Here is a 12,041-nt window from a genome sequence, read left to right as displayed (position 1 = left end):
CAAGTAGTTCAGTAATATGTGACAGCTTGATTGCCCTTTCTACATGCACATAAAACAAATATTTGTTTACATTTGAAACAGAAACTTGCTAACTATAGATAACAAAGTATCAAACTATGATTCATTCTCTCTAACAGCTTGAGAGACAGCCATTTCTTATTAAGAACAAAGAGACAAAGAAGAGATAGAAAAAGATAGAATTGAAGAGAGAGAGAGAAAGAGAATTAGGAAACCCAAATATTATTTATAAGAGAATACTCTTTAGTTTTGAAGTCTAATTTCAGTAGCAGTCATTTCATTATTTGTTATGAATTCTCTTTTAAACTAAAAAAAAATGTTAACAAAAAAATAATTCCTTGAAATAAAAGTTTTCTTCAAAAATGTGCAACACTATCAGAGTGCACATGTGTAGGACAGAGAACTGAGTGCAGTAAAAGGTAGAATGTAGAGAAGCTTACATACGATTGTATCAAAATTCATAATCTATCAGTCCAACTCTATGTGTATTGCTTTCTAAAAGTTATGACTGAAAATGCCAACTGTCTTTGGTGCTCATTTGAAGATGGCATCTGCTCTTTCACCATTTTATAGGTTAAATGCATACATTTATAAAAGCGTACAGGTACCATAAATTAAAACTAATCTCCAACAAAATATTTTTTTGCACTTTTATATGCAAGAAAGTAGATGGTTCGTAGAAGATGTCATACCCATTCAAGCCTCTAAAATGATTCTTACAATAGTGGCATCTTAAAACTGGACATTCTTCAATCTTTTGTCACTAGAAACAATAATGCAAGAATATTCCATTAGTTGTACTTTTTAATATAGTGGTATTTATAGTGTCTCATTTCTTTGTTCCCCAAATCTCTTTCTTAGTTGGTTAATTTAATATTGTCTTCTAAGACAAGTTGTTATTCTACAAAGCATCTAAGACAGAAATAGTTAATATTTTAACAGCATATATCTTTTTCATATAAATACTTTATAGTTTGAGGAGTCCCTAAATGTTCTTTTGAGTGGGGGAGGAAGGAAAGTGTTAATGAGTCTAATTTAGATTTCAAAAAGTAGGTTTCAATATTTTTCCTTTTCTCTCTTTCCAAAACACCAACTAGAAGATTATGAGATATATCTGAATCTTGACCTGCCATAATGTGAGTTGCACAAAGGTACTTATAAGCAGTAAAATTTGCAAATGAAACTAGAATCTCTATGATATAAACCATTATGAGAACCTTGAAGTCAAATGAATCTTATCTCATTAATATTATAACCGTGTCCTAGGCTGGTTATGTGTTATATGGGTTTCCATAATTCTCTATATTATGAAGCCCACAATACCAAGTTGGACTTCTCCATAATCCTTTGGAAAGTCAGTCCGTAACAATAATTTATATACTGAAGTATAATTAGAATAAAAACTCAAAGAAATAGTGCACAATTACAAGATATGGACAGACCTGGTCCATAGAATTGCCAAGAGTCAGACTTGACTGAATGGATGACATCATCATAATTAATGTATAATGAATCAGTGGCTTTGAACTACCTATACATACTACTGCTCATATTATTTAAAAGACTAAAGTGAATGTTTTGTTCATCTAGACTTCTGGGATAAGTTTATACCTTTCCTCCTGAAACAGTACATATTTTGGCCAACTGGTCTGAAAGGAATGCAAGGCGATCTGAAAGATCTATCAACTATTTCAGGTTTCCAATTTACAAATAACAAAAAGTATTTAGTTAATGTCTACCGGTAGATGGGATGTGGTGGCTCAATGGCTAAGATGCTGAGCTTGTCGACTGAAAGGTCGGCAGTTCAGTGGTTCAAATCCCTAGTGCCGCATAACGGGGTGAGCTTCCGTTACTTGTCCCAGCTTCTGCCAACCTAGCAGTTTGAAAGCACGTAAAAAAATGCAAGTAGAAAAATAGGGACCACCTTTGGTGAGAAGGTAACAGCGTTCCGTGTGCCTTTGGTAATTAGACATGCTGGCCACATGACCACGGAGACGTCTTCGGAGAGCGCTGGCTCTTCGGCTTTGAAAAAGATATGAGCACCGCCCCCTAGAGTCGGGAACGACTAGCACATATGTGCGAGGGGAACCTTTACCTTTCCCTAGCTGTGGTAGAACCCACGTTATATGAGAAAAAATAACGTCCTATAAAAGATGGGGAGAAGGATAGGACAAGAGGCCATATTTTTCCCAAACTTACTGTTTTTAACTTTAGTATGAGTTAAAGGAATTAGTTTCTTTCCCAAGATATGAATATGATACATTTCCAGTCAGGAATATTGAACATTTATGTGTCTCATTCAAAGAGAAAGAATGAAAGATGTTTACTGATCTTCAGGGAAACAAAGGTCTTTGCATTTTTCTTCTTCCCAACCTGTTTATTGTATTTGAATCAAAGAGATTGGTCTGCATCTCTTTCTGAAAATAAAAAAGTATTTGTAAAAGAATGTCTGAGTGCATTCTATATCTAAAGCCTTATCTGAGAGTCTGCATTTTCTCCAGGCAAGCAAATAAAAAGATTTCTACCAAAATATATACTTAGAAAGGGTTTTACACTATTGTACATTTCTTTGAATATGTGCAAGTGGGCATGTCTCCAGTTTTGGGAATACAGTAGAAGTCCCTTTTTGCAATATGTTTCTATCTCATCTGCATTCCTTATAAAAAAAAGTAAAGGAATCCCTGCAGATTTTACTCCCGCTAGTTATTGCCAACTGTAGGGGGCAGTTCTGTTTCATTTCCATTTCAAGGCTATTGAGCCACCACTGTCCAAAGACATTTCTGTGATCATGTGACCAGCATGACATCACAGATTGCTGTTACCTTCCCATTGAAATGGTACCTATTTTCTACATTCATTTGTAAGCTTTCGAGCTGCTAGGGTTAGGGTTAGGACCTGGGGCAAGGATGGGAACTCCTCCTGTCATGTGGAGCTCGGGTCTTGAACCTGGGCTGCTGGCTTTCCAGCCAACCAGCATCTTAATCACTGAGTCACCACACCACCCACATTCCTTATGGCAGCCCACTTTTTTCTTTAAAAGAGAGATACCTGTTTTTCAATTAGAAAATCAACAAAAGCTCTAAACAGTTCATCAAACTTTGCACCTTTATTTATGGTGTCAAAAATATAGAGGTTTTACCAGACTTAAACTCTACTAGTTTCATCTATTTGTACATTACTCTACAGCTGAATGGGTTCCTGTATTGTTTGTAAACAAAATATGGAAAATCAGCAGAATACCAGAATAATAGAGTATATAACATACACAGTATGAGAGGTCAGTATTAGCAATCAATTAAAAATAAATTTACATTCAGAATATAAATTGTTAAGAGCATGGAAAATAATTTAATATAACTTCAACCTTTCCTTCAGCCTTTGATGTAATTTCATCCTTTCCTCCCTTCTTCCTATTTTACAATATATTTTATTGTTTTAAAATTATTAATTTTGGGCTTGATTCACTTAACCGTGTTACTAATTTAACAACTGTACTGATTCACTTAACAAATGTTGCAAGAAAAGTCATAAAATGGGGCAAAATTCACTTAACAAATTTCTCACTTAACACCATACATTTTGGGCTCAATTGTGGTTGTAAATTGAGGATTACCTGTATAGACATATATGATATTTATTTTCCATTATTGTTTCTCAGCAATGGCAACTTCCTGATGTATGGTCTTCAGTACTCAGACCCAGAGTACCCCAGCCAGCAAGGCCATTGCTAAGAACTTTGGGATTTGAAGGCCATGCCTCTGAAACATGTCAAGGTTGGAAAACACTGTTTCAGAATAACACAGAATGAATTTGCCCGCCCTTTTGTAAATTTTAACTTTCATTAAGTTTCAGAGTTATTTGTAATCTTTCACTTTCTGCCAATACATTTTGAAATGTCAGTCTAATAATAGATCTCATAAGTGTGAGTTCAAACTTTTTTTGCCCCTGTCAGATTTGGTAAAGTGAGTTATGAAGTCGTATCTTCTGATTCCAAAGCTTAAGCTTGGATTAGGCTTCTCTGTCGCTGCAGCTCATGGAACATATGCATCTTTCCTTCAGAGATGGTTGCATAGCTGTTGCATTTATACTTCTACAAATGTTCGTCCTGGCTAGGGGACACTCAAACAGCAAATCACAGAACAGGAAGTTGGATCAACCAATCAACACACAGGATGAGCACTGTCACAGAATGTGCAGTTAGGATTTGGGAGATGTGCGCATTGGCCCATCTGCAGCCATTTGTACCCTACACTTACCAATCAACTACTTTGCAGCCTAAGTATGCAGTGACACCTTTGTGCAGTTGTGAGCAACTATAAATCAAGCTTTAGGAGAGGAAATGTAACCCCTAGTAGAGTTCAGCACCTTACATGTCTGCTATCCAGATTGGAACTCACCTCCCAATATGTTACATTCTAGGGTTATGCCTTATTATATTCTTTCTTTCTTTCTTTCTTTCTTTCTTTCTTTCTTTCTTTCTTTCTTTCTTTCTTTCTTTCTTTCTTTCTTTCTTTCTTCGATTTATCCCGCCTTTATTATTATTACTATTTTTTTTACAAATAACTCAAGGCAGTGAACATATCCAGCATATCCTCCTCCTCCTCATATTTTCCTCACAAAAACAATTCCATGAGGTGGATTGGGCAGAGAGAGTGTAACTGGCCCAAGATCAACCAGCTGGCTTTCATGGCAAAGGGAAGACTTGAACTCACAGTCTCTTGCTTTCTAGTCCAGTGCCTTAACTACTGGACCAAACTGCTATATTACTTAACCAGTTATATAAACTTATATTACTTAACCAGTAATATAAAAATGAATAAAATAAATTAAAAGACAGAATAAATTTCCATATATATTTCAGATAGATAGACATAGAGATAAACACAGATATAATCCTAGACTGTCATAGACACACATAGAAATGTAGATGTAGATAGATATAGATATGTTTATATAAGAGGTGGTGATAATCTGAATGCTTAGATGCCACTCTTAACACTTCTGGTGACCCAAAGATCATAGCTGGTTAGATATTGTGTAAAATGCAACAGTGCAACATGTTTTATTTAAGGTTACCTTTGAAATTTGTCCAGAAGATGGAATTGATGCAGGACAGAACAGCCTGCTTGCTGATAAACAGGAATCTTTTTAGTAGCATGATATTGGTTTAGTGTTTGGTCTATTGGATTCTATTAGATTCCAGAGGACCATGCAAAGGCTGGTTTTGTCCTCTAAAGGCCTTCAAATGGTAATTGACTTCTCTGGGAAACAAGATGTCAGTTCACAGAACACCACACCGTTGGAACATTTGCAGATTCCTTGCCTATCAGGGACATAAGTAGCCACCTTCCCACTCTATTAACAGTAGTTAACCACATGTTCAAGGAATCTACCCTAATGAATGTTGAGAGTACATGGGATGCTAAAGTAAATGTATCCAGGGCCAAAATATCTATAATATAGCCCTCTTTTTTTTCCCTTTCAGTAAATTTGGTTAATAGTCTCTGAGAGAATTTAGCTTTCTTGGCTGAGAGTGGCAGTTACAGGCTTCATACATGATTTTATTTATTATTGCCTTCAGGACTATTTCCTTTGAATGGAACCATTTCCATTTTCCATCTTGGCTTTTCAACCCAGTAGATGAAATGGGAAGGATGAGAACCCTGAGATAGGTTTTTCCAGGAACTGTCCCAACTCTTATAAAATAGCCTCCTCCAGAAATCTAGATTGCCTCTAAATATTTATTCTTTAGAACAGGGGTGTCAAACTCAAGGCCTGTGAGCTGGATCTGGCCCACAGGGTGCTTAGATCTGGCACGCGGGACCGGTCTGGGAATAGCAAAGGGCTAGCCTGTGGTGCCTCTGCTAGAAAAAATGGGGCAAGGGCAACTTGCAACTGCTTTTGGCCTCCGAAGTGATCCAGGAGGCCATCGAGGCCCAAAATGGGGCCTTAGACTACTGGAGGATGCCGTCATTGATTCAGAAGGTTATAAAAGGGAGGAAAAGTAAAATATTTTACCTTTCAGCCTTGTTGGATTCTGCTACTATAGCCTGTGTCAATAATTTATAGTTCTAGTTAGTTTCTTTTTTTTTTTTTTTTTTATTGAAAAAGTTTTAAAAAAACAAACATATTTTCCCCACAACCCCCCATCACCCCCCACAACCCCCCCTCCCCCTCCCCGACTTCCCAGAGCAGAACACAAGGTATTTCTATTGATCTCTAACAATAATCTAAATTGCATAACCAATCATTAAACTAACATCCCTAAAAAAAAATTCTTAACCCCCCATATATAAAATCCCATTTCTTAAACATAATACTTCTAATATCACTTATATAACGCTTATACAAATAAAAGAAATTATTCATAAGCTATTTGATATTTTTTGGTCTGATACTTATTTTGTATATAATCAATCCATCTTCTCCAGTCCTGTATGTACCTTTCTTGTGTGTGATCCTTCAGATATGCTGAAATTTTAGCCATTTCAGCTAAATTAGTTACTTTCAGTATCCATTCACCAATAGTAGGCAAAAAGTCCTTCTTCCAGTATTGTGCTACCAACAATCTTGCTGCTGTTATCAAGTTCAAAATCAATTTAGTCTCTGCAACTGTACAGTCCGTAGTTATACCCAATAAGAACAACTGTGGAGTAAATTTCAGTCTCTTTTTGAGAATATTCTGGATCACCCACCAAATCTTTATCCAAAATGCTTTGATTTTTCTACAAGTCCACCATATATGATAATAAGTTGCATCATCACAGTCACATCTCCAACATTTAGCTTGCACATTAGAATACATACATGATAATTTTTTAGGATCTAAATGCCATCTATAAAACATTTTATAAAAATTTTCTCTTAAATTTTGTGCTTGTGTAAACTTCACATTTCTAATCCAAATCTTTTCCCAAGTTTCCATCATTACTGGCTCTTGAAAATTTTGTGCCCATTTAATCATACAGTCTTTAACCAATTCTGTCTCAGAATCTATTTCCAATAAAGCATTATACAACCTTTTAATATGCATTTGTTTTTGATCTCTAATTTGTTTTACCAAATTCTCTTCATTTTGCACAAAGCCAGTTTTTTGATCTTCCTTCCATCTAGCTTGAAGTTGACCATACTGAAACCATGTATAAATTATACCTTCTTCTCTCAGTGTATCTAAAGATTTCAAATACATTGCCCCCCTTTCCATAATAAGAAGCTCTTTATAAGTAATCACCTCCTGTTTTTGTTCTATACTTATATTTTCTATTGCATGTCTAGGATTTGCCCATAAAGGTATCTTATAATTTAACTTATATTGATATTTTTTCCAAACCCTTAACAAAGCATTTCTTAATATATGAACCTTAAATACTTTATCCACTTTTTTGTCATATAACAAATAGGCATGCCATCCATATAACAAATCATAACCTTCTAAATTCAAAATTCTCCTCTCAGTTAAATTAAACCAATCACTGATTTGTGATAAAACCGCTGCTTCATAATATAATCTTAAATTAGGCATTTTAAGACCCCCTCTTTCACGTGTATCTTGTATAATTTTCATTTTTATTCTGGGTTTTTTCCCTGCCCAAATAAAAGTATTAACACCTTTCTGCCATTCTCTCAGATTTTCATCTTTCTTAAGCACAGGTATCATTTGGAACAGAAATAAAAATCTAGGTAAAACATTCATTTTAATTGCAGCAATTCTTCCCAATAAAGACAACTGTAATTTTTTCCAATTTTCCATATCCTTCTGTACCTTCTGCCAAAGTACCTCATAATTATTTTTGTATAATTTTGTATTTGAAGCTGCTATGTATACCCCTAGATATTTAACCTTTTTAACTATTTCAAAATCTGTTAATCTTGCTAATTTGTCTCTTTCAAATGTAGTCATATTTTTAACTATCATCTTTGTCTTATGTGAATTAACTTTAAATCCTGATACCTTCCCATATTGATTAATTATATCCAATATGTATGGAGCCGACTCTGTAGGTTGAGATAAGGTAATAACCAAATCATCTGCAAAGGCTCTTAATCTATAATCTTGTTGTCTAATTACAATACCCTTCAGTTTTTGTGAATCACGTATCTTATTCAGTAATACCTCCAAAGTCAGAATAAATAATAATGGGGACAGAGGACACCCCTGTCTTGTTCCTTTCTCAATTTTAAAAGCCTCTGTTAAACCTCCATTAACTATGATTTGTGCTGATTGCTGCTGGTATATCGCTCTAATTGATTGTGTAAAATATTCCCCAAAGCGCATTTTCTCTATTATCTTAAACAAAAATTGCCAGTTCAAACGATCAAATGCCTTCTCTGCATCCAAGAATATAAACGCTGCAGGGACTTGGTTATTTTTTTCCAAATATTCCAATAAGTTTACAATTTGTCTAACATTGTATCTCATTTGTCTACCTTTTATAAACCCTGATTGATCACTGTGAATTATTTGTTGCATAACTGGCATTAGTCTATTGGCTAATATTTTAGCAAAAATCTTATAATCAGTATTCAGAAGTGAGATTGGCCTAAAATTCTCCGGTTTAATGGAATTTCGATCCTCCTTTGGAATTAATGAAACAAAGGCTGTTTTCCAAGAGGGTGGTACTCCTCCTCCTAATTGTATCTTATTAAATAAATTTTTTAGTGGTTCTAACATTTCGGATTGTAAGTGTTTATAATAAACAGCTGTTAGTCCATCTGTTCCCGGAGCCTTACCTATTTTTAATTGTTTAATTGCTCCAACAATTTCCTCAGAAGTTATTGGCTGATTCAATCTATCTCTCTGTTCCAACGTTAATTCAGGAATCTCCATCTTTAGATATCTATCAATATCAACATCTCGAATTGCATCTTTGGCATATAGTTTTGTGTAAAACTCCAAAAAAGCCTTTTTTATTAAGTTCTGTTGATAAATCTCTTTACCTCTAAATTCTATTTTATCTATAATACGTGATTTCTGTTTTTTCCTCATCGTGTAAGCCAACCATCTCCCAGGTTTATTAGCATTGCAAAATGTGTTATGTCTGGCATATTGTATGCTAGTTGCTACTTGCCCCGCCATTAACATATTAAATTGCTGTCTTAAAATATTAATCATATCTTTTGCCTTTTTATCTCCTGGATTAATTATAAGTAATTGTTCTTTCTTTTTAATTTCCTCCTCTATCTCTTTCCGTCTATTTTGTTGTTTTAATCTATATTTATTATTCAAAAAGATTAATGTTCCTCTCATATAAGCCTTACACGCATCCCATACCATCTCCATCGATGTTCCTTTATTCATATTATTAATAAAAAATTCTTTCATTTGTTTTTTAAGCTCACACAGATTGTCTTCATATCTAAATAAATTCTCATTTAGCCTCCAAGACCTCCTTTCCCCTCTCTCCTGCTCTAATTCCACCCAAACTGGGCTATGATCAGTTAAAGTTCTTGGACATATCTTCGTACTCTTCACCCTAGAAAAAAGATCGTTTGTAATTAATATAAAATCAATCCTCGAAAAAGATTGGTGCCTGTCTGAGAAAAAAGTAAAATCACTCTCCAATACGTTCCTTTCTCTCCAAACGTCTCTAAGCTCCATATCCTCCAAAATATCAAAAAAAGATTTAGGCAACTTAGCACGCACGGAGATCTTGGAAAGACTTTTTTTATCTTTCTGGGTATCTAATACCCCATTCCAATCACCCATTAAAAATAAGGATCTATAGTCCCATTGTAGTATTTTAGTATGTAAAAGTTTGTAAAATTTATCTTGTTGTTGATTAGGTGCATATACTCCAATTACAAGCAGCTTCCCACTCTGTGTTATTAATTCAATTGCGATATATCTACCTTGAGTATCAGCCTCAATTAAATTGGCCACTAAGCCTCTTTTAACATATATTACTAGGCCGTTTTTCTTTTCTGGTGCTGATGCCACAAAATGTGTACCTAATTTCGAATTTATCAGGTACTTTTGATCTGAAGATTTAATATGCGTTTCTTGCAAACAAATAACATCGTTCTGAAATTGCTTCAAATAATGAAATATTTTCTTTCTTTTTTGTGGAGAATTTAAACCGTTAACATTCCAAGATAGAAATTTATTTGCCATCTCTGGGCGTTCCAAGCTTCGAGAGCATCAGCTGAACCTCCTCCGCCATTTTAGACTTCGGCCTAGCTCCTCCCACAGCTTGCGTTTTTTGGGCTTGTTGAGTTGGATCTTGAGGCTGTTGCGCCATATGTTGTTTATAGGTAGCCCTTGTCAGTCGTTGATCTTTTGGCAGCTGAATCATCGTTAATGACTCCAAAGTTGGTGGTGAACCCCCAGTCAGTAATGGATCTTCTTCCAGAATAGCTCCTCCAGCTAATACTTGAGCATAGGTTTGTGGTTGCCCTCCATCTTTCTCTTGTTGAGTAATTTCCAATTGCTTTCTAGCACCCCTTGGTGAAGGTGGCCTTCCAGCCTTTAAAACATTGGCATAAAAATCTTTTGCTTTTCCAACTGTGTTTAAACGATGTCTTTGCCCAGCGTATGGCACTATTATCCCAAATGGGACATCCCATCTGTACTGAATTTGCTGGTTTCTTAGTTCGTTCACCAAAAAGCCAAACTGCTTTCTATCTCTTAACATTTTAGGAGGAAGCTCTTTCAGGACCACCAACTCTTGTCCTTCCACTTTAATCTTATTTCTATAAGACGCTTGCAAAATATCATTTCTAACTCTCCTTGTTGTAAAATAGATCACCACATCTCTTGGTAGCTGCTTTTGTTTTGCCAGCCAGGAGTTAACTCTGTAAATTTTGTCCATTTGAATTGCCACATCTGCTGGCCTTTCTGGGATCAGCTCTGCTAAAGCATTGGAACAAACATCTTTTAAATTTTCACCACTCTTTTCTTTCAAACCTCTCAGCCTCAGGGCAAATTCCATTGACCTGTACTGTAACATAACCATCTCGTCATCCACTTTCTCTGTCTGTATCATAACCTCTCCCAGTTTAGTTGCAATCTCCAAATTAGCATCATCAATTTCCCGCACTCTCTCCTCAATCTTTAACATGTGAGTAGCCAGTCCTGAAACTGCAAAGACAATATCATCTCTTATTTCATCATGTTTTTCCTCCACCACACTTGTAAGTTTCTTTAACTCCTCTGAAAATCCTTTCATCATTTCTGTCTGATTATTCAGGGCACCCATTATAAATTCTTTAAGGTCTTGTGACTGTGTATCAGCCGGAAGTTGTTGTTTTTGAGTCACTACAGGGGAACCTCCTCCCCCTTTAGAAGTTGGTGGCTTTAGTTGTTTAGCAGCCATTTTATTTAAAAAAAAGTTTTCCTTTTACAGCCAGAAAATCTTGTAAACAGTCTTAGAAAGTATATTCCAAAGTTTTTCCAAAATAAACAATCCTCTCTTCAAACTATACTCAAAGCCCAGTAGTTTTCTCTTCAGGCAGAGGGCTATTAACAAACAGTTTCCTTTTAACTTTCACTTTCCCTTCCGCCCATAACAAAGGCTTCCTCCCAGCCTCCAGCTCCAGAGAGCTCCGTTTGCAACAATGTATTCACAGAGTTAAGTTCTGTTTCTCTTAAAAAGCTTGCACTCTTGCTTCCGCTCTGTCTGCCTTGCTGGAAATCATTAAAACTCACTGTTTGCCGGCAGAATTGGACGCAGACGTCTTGCTCTGAAGACAGAGGCACCAGCGATCCGGAGCGATGGGAGGGGTGAACTGGGGAGCTCTCACCCTCCGAGTCCCTGGAGTTAATCCAGTGACTATCGGGGAGCTCTACCCACCCCCTCCGGCTCTCCTCTCCTTCTTTGCCCGAAGGAGAGTTTTTTCAAACCGCCGGACAGCTGTTTAGCGCTGTCAGGGCGGTTTTTACAGATCGGGTGGCTGGCGGTCTATGGAGACCGTCCTCGACGTCTGCGGAGCCACCGGATGTACTTCAGTTCTAGTTAGTTTCTTGATCTGGTCTGTCCCTCATAAGGTGATCAAGTAGATCAAGTGAGTATTAAAAAAAACAAAAT

Source organism: Pituophis catenifer, unplaced genomic scaffold, assembly GCF_029215685.1.
Source record: "Pituophis catenifer annectens isolate HBS135680 unplaced genomic scaffold, rPitCat1.0.hap2 SCAF_1, whole genome shotgun sequence".
Taxonomy (NCBI): Eukaryota; Metazoa; Chordata; class Lepidosauria; order Squamata; family Colubridae; genus Pituophis; species Pituophis catenifer.
This window is presented reverse-complemented; position numbering follows the sequence as displayed.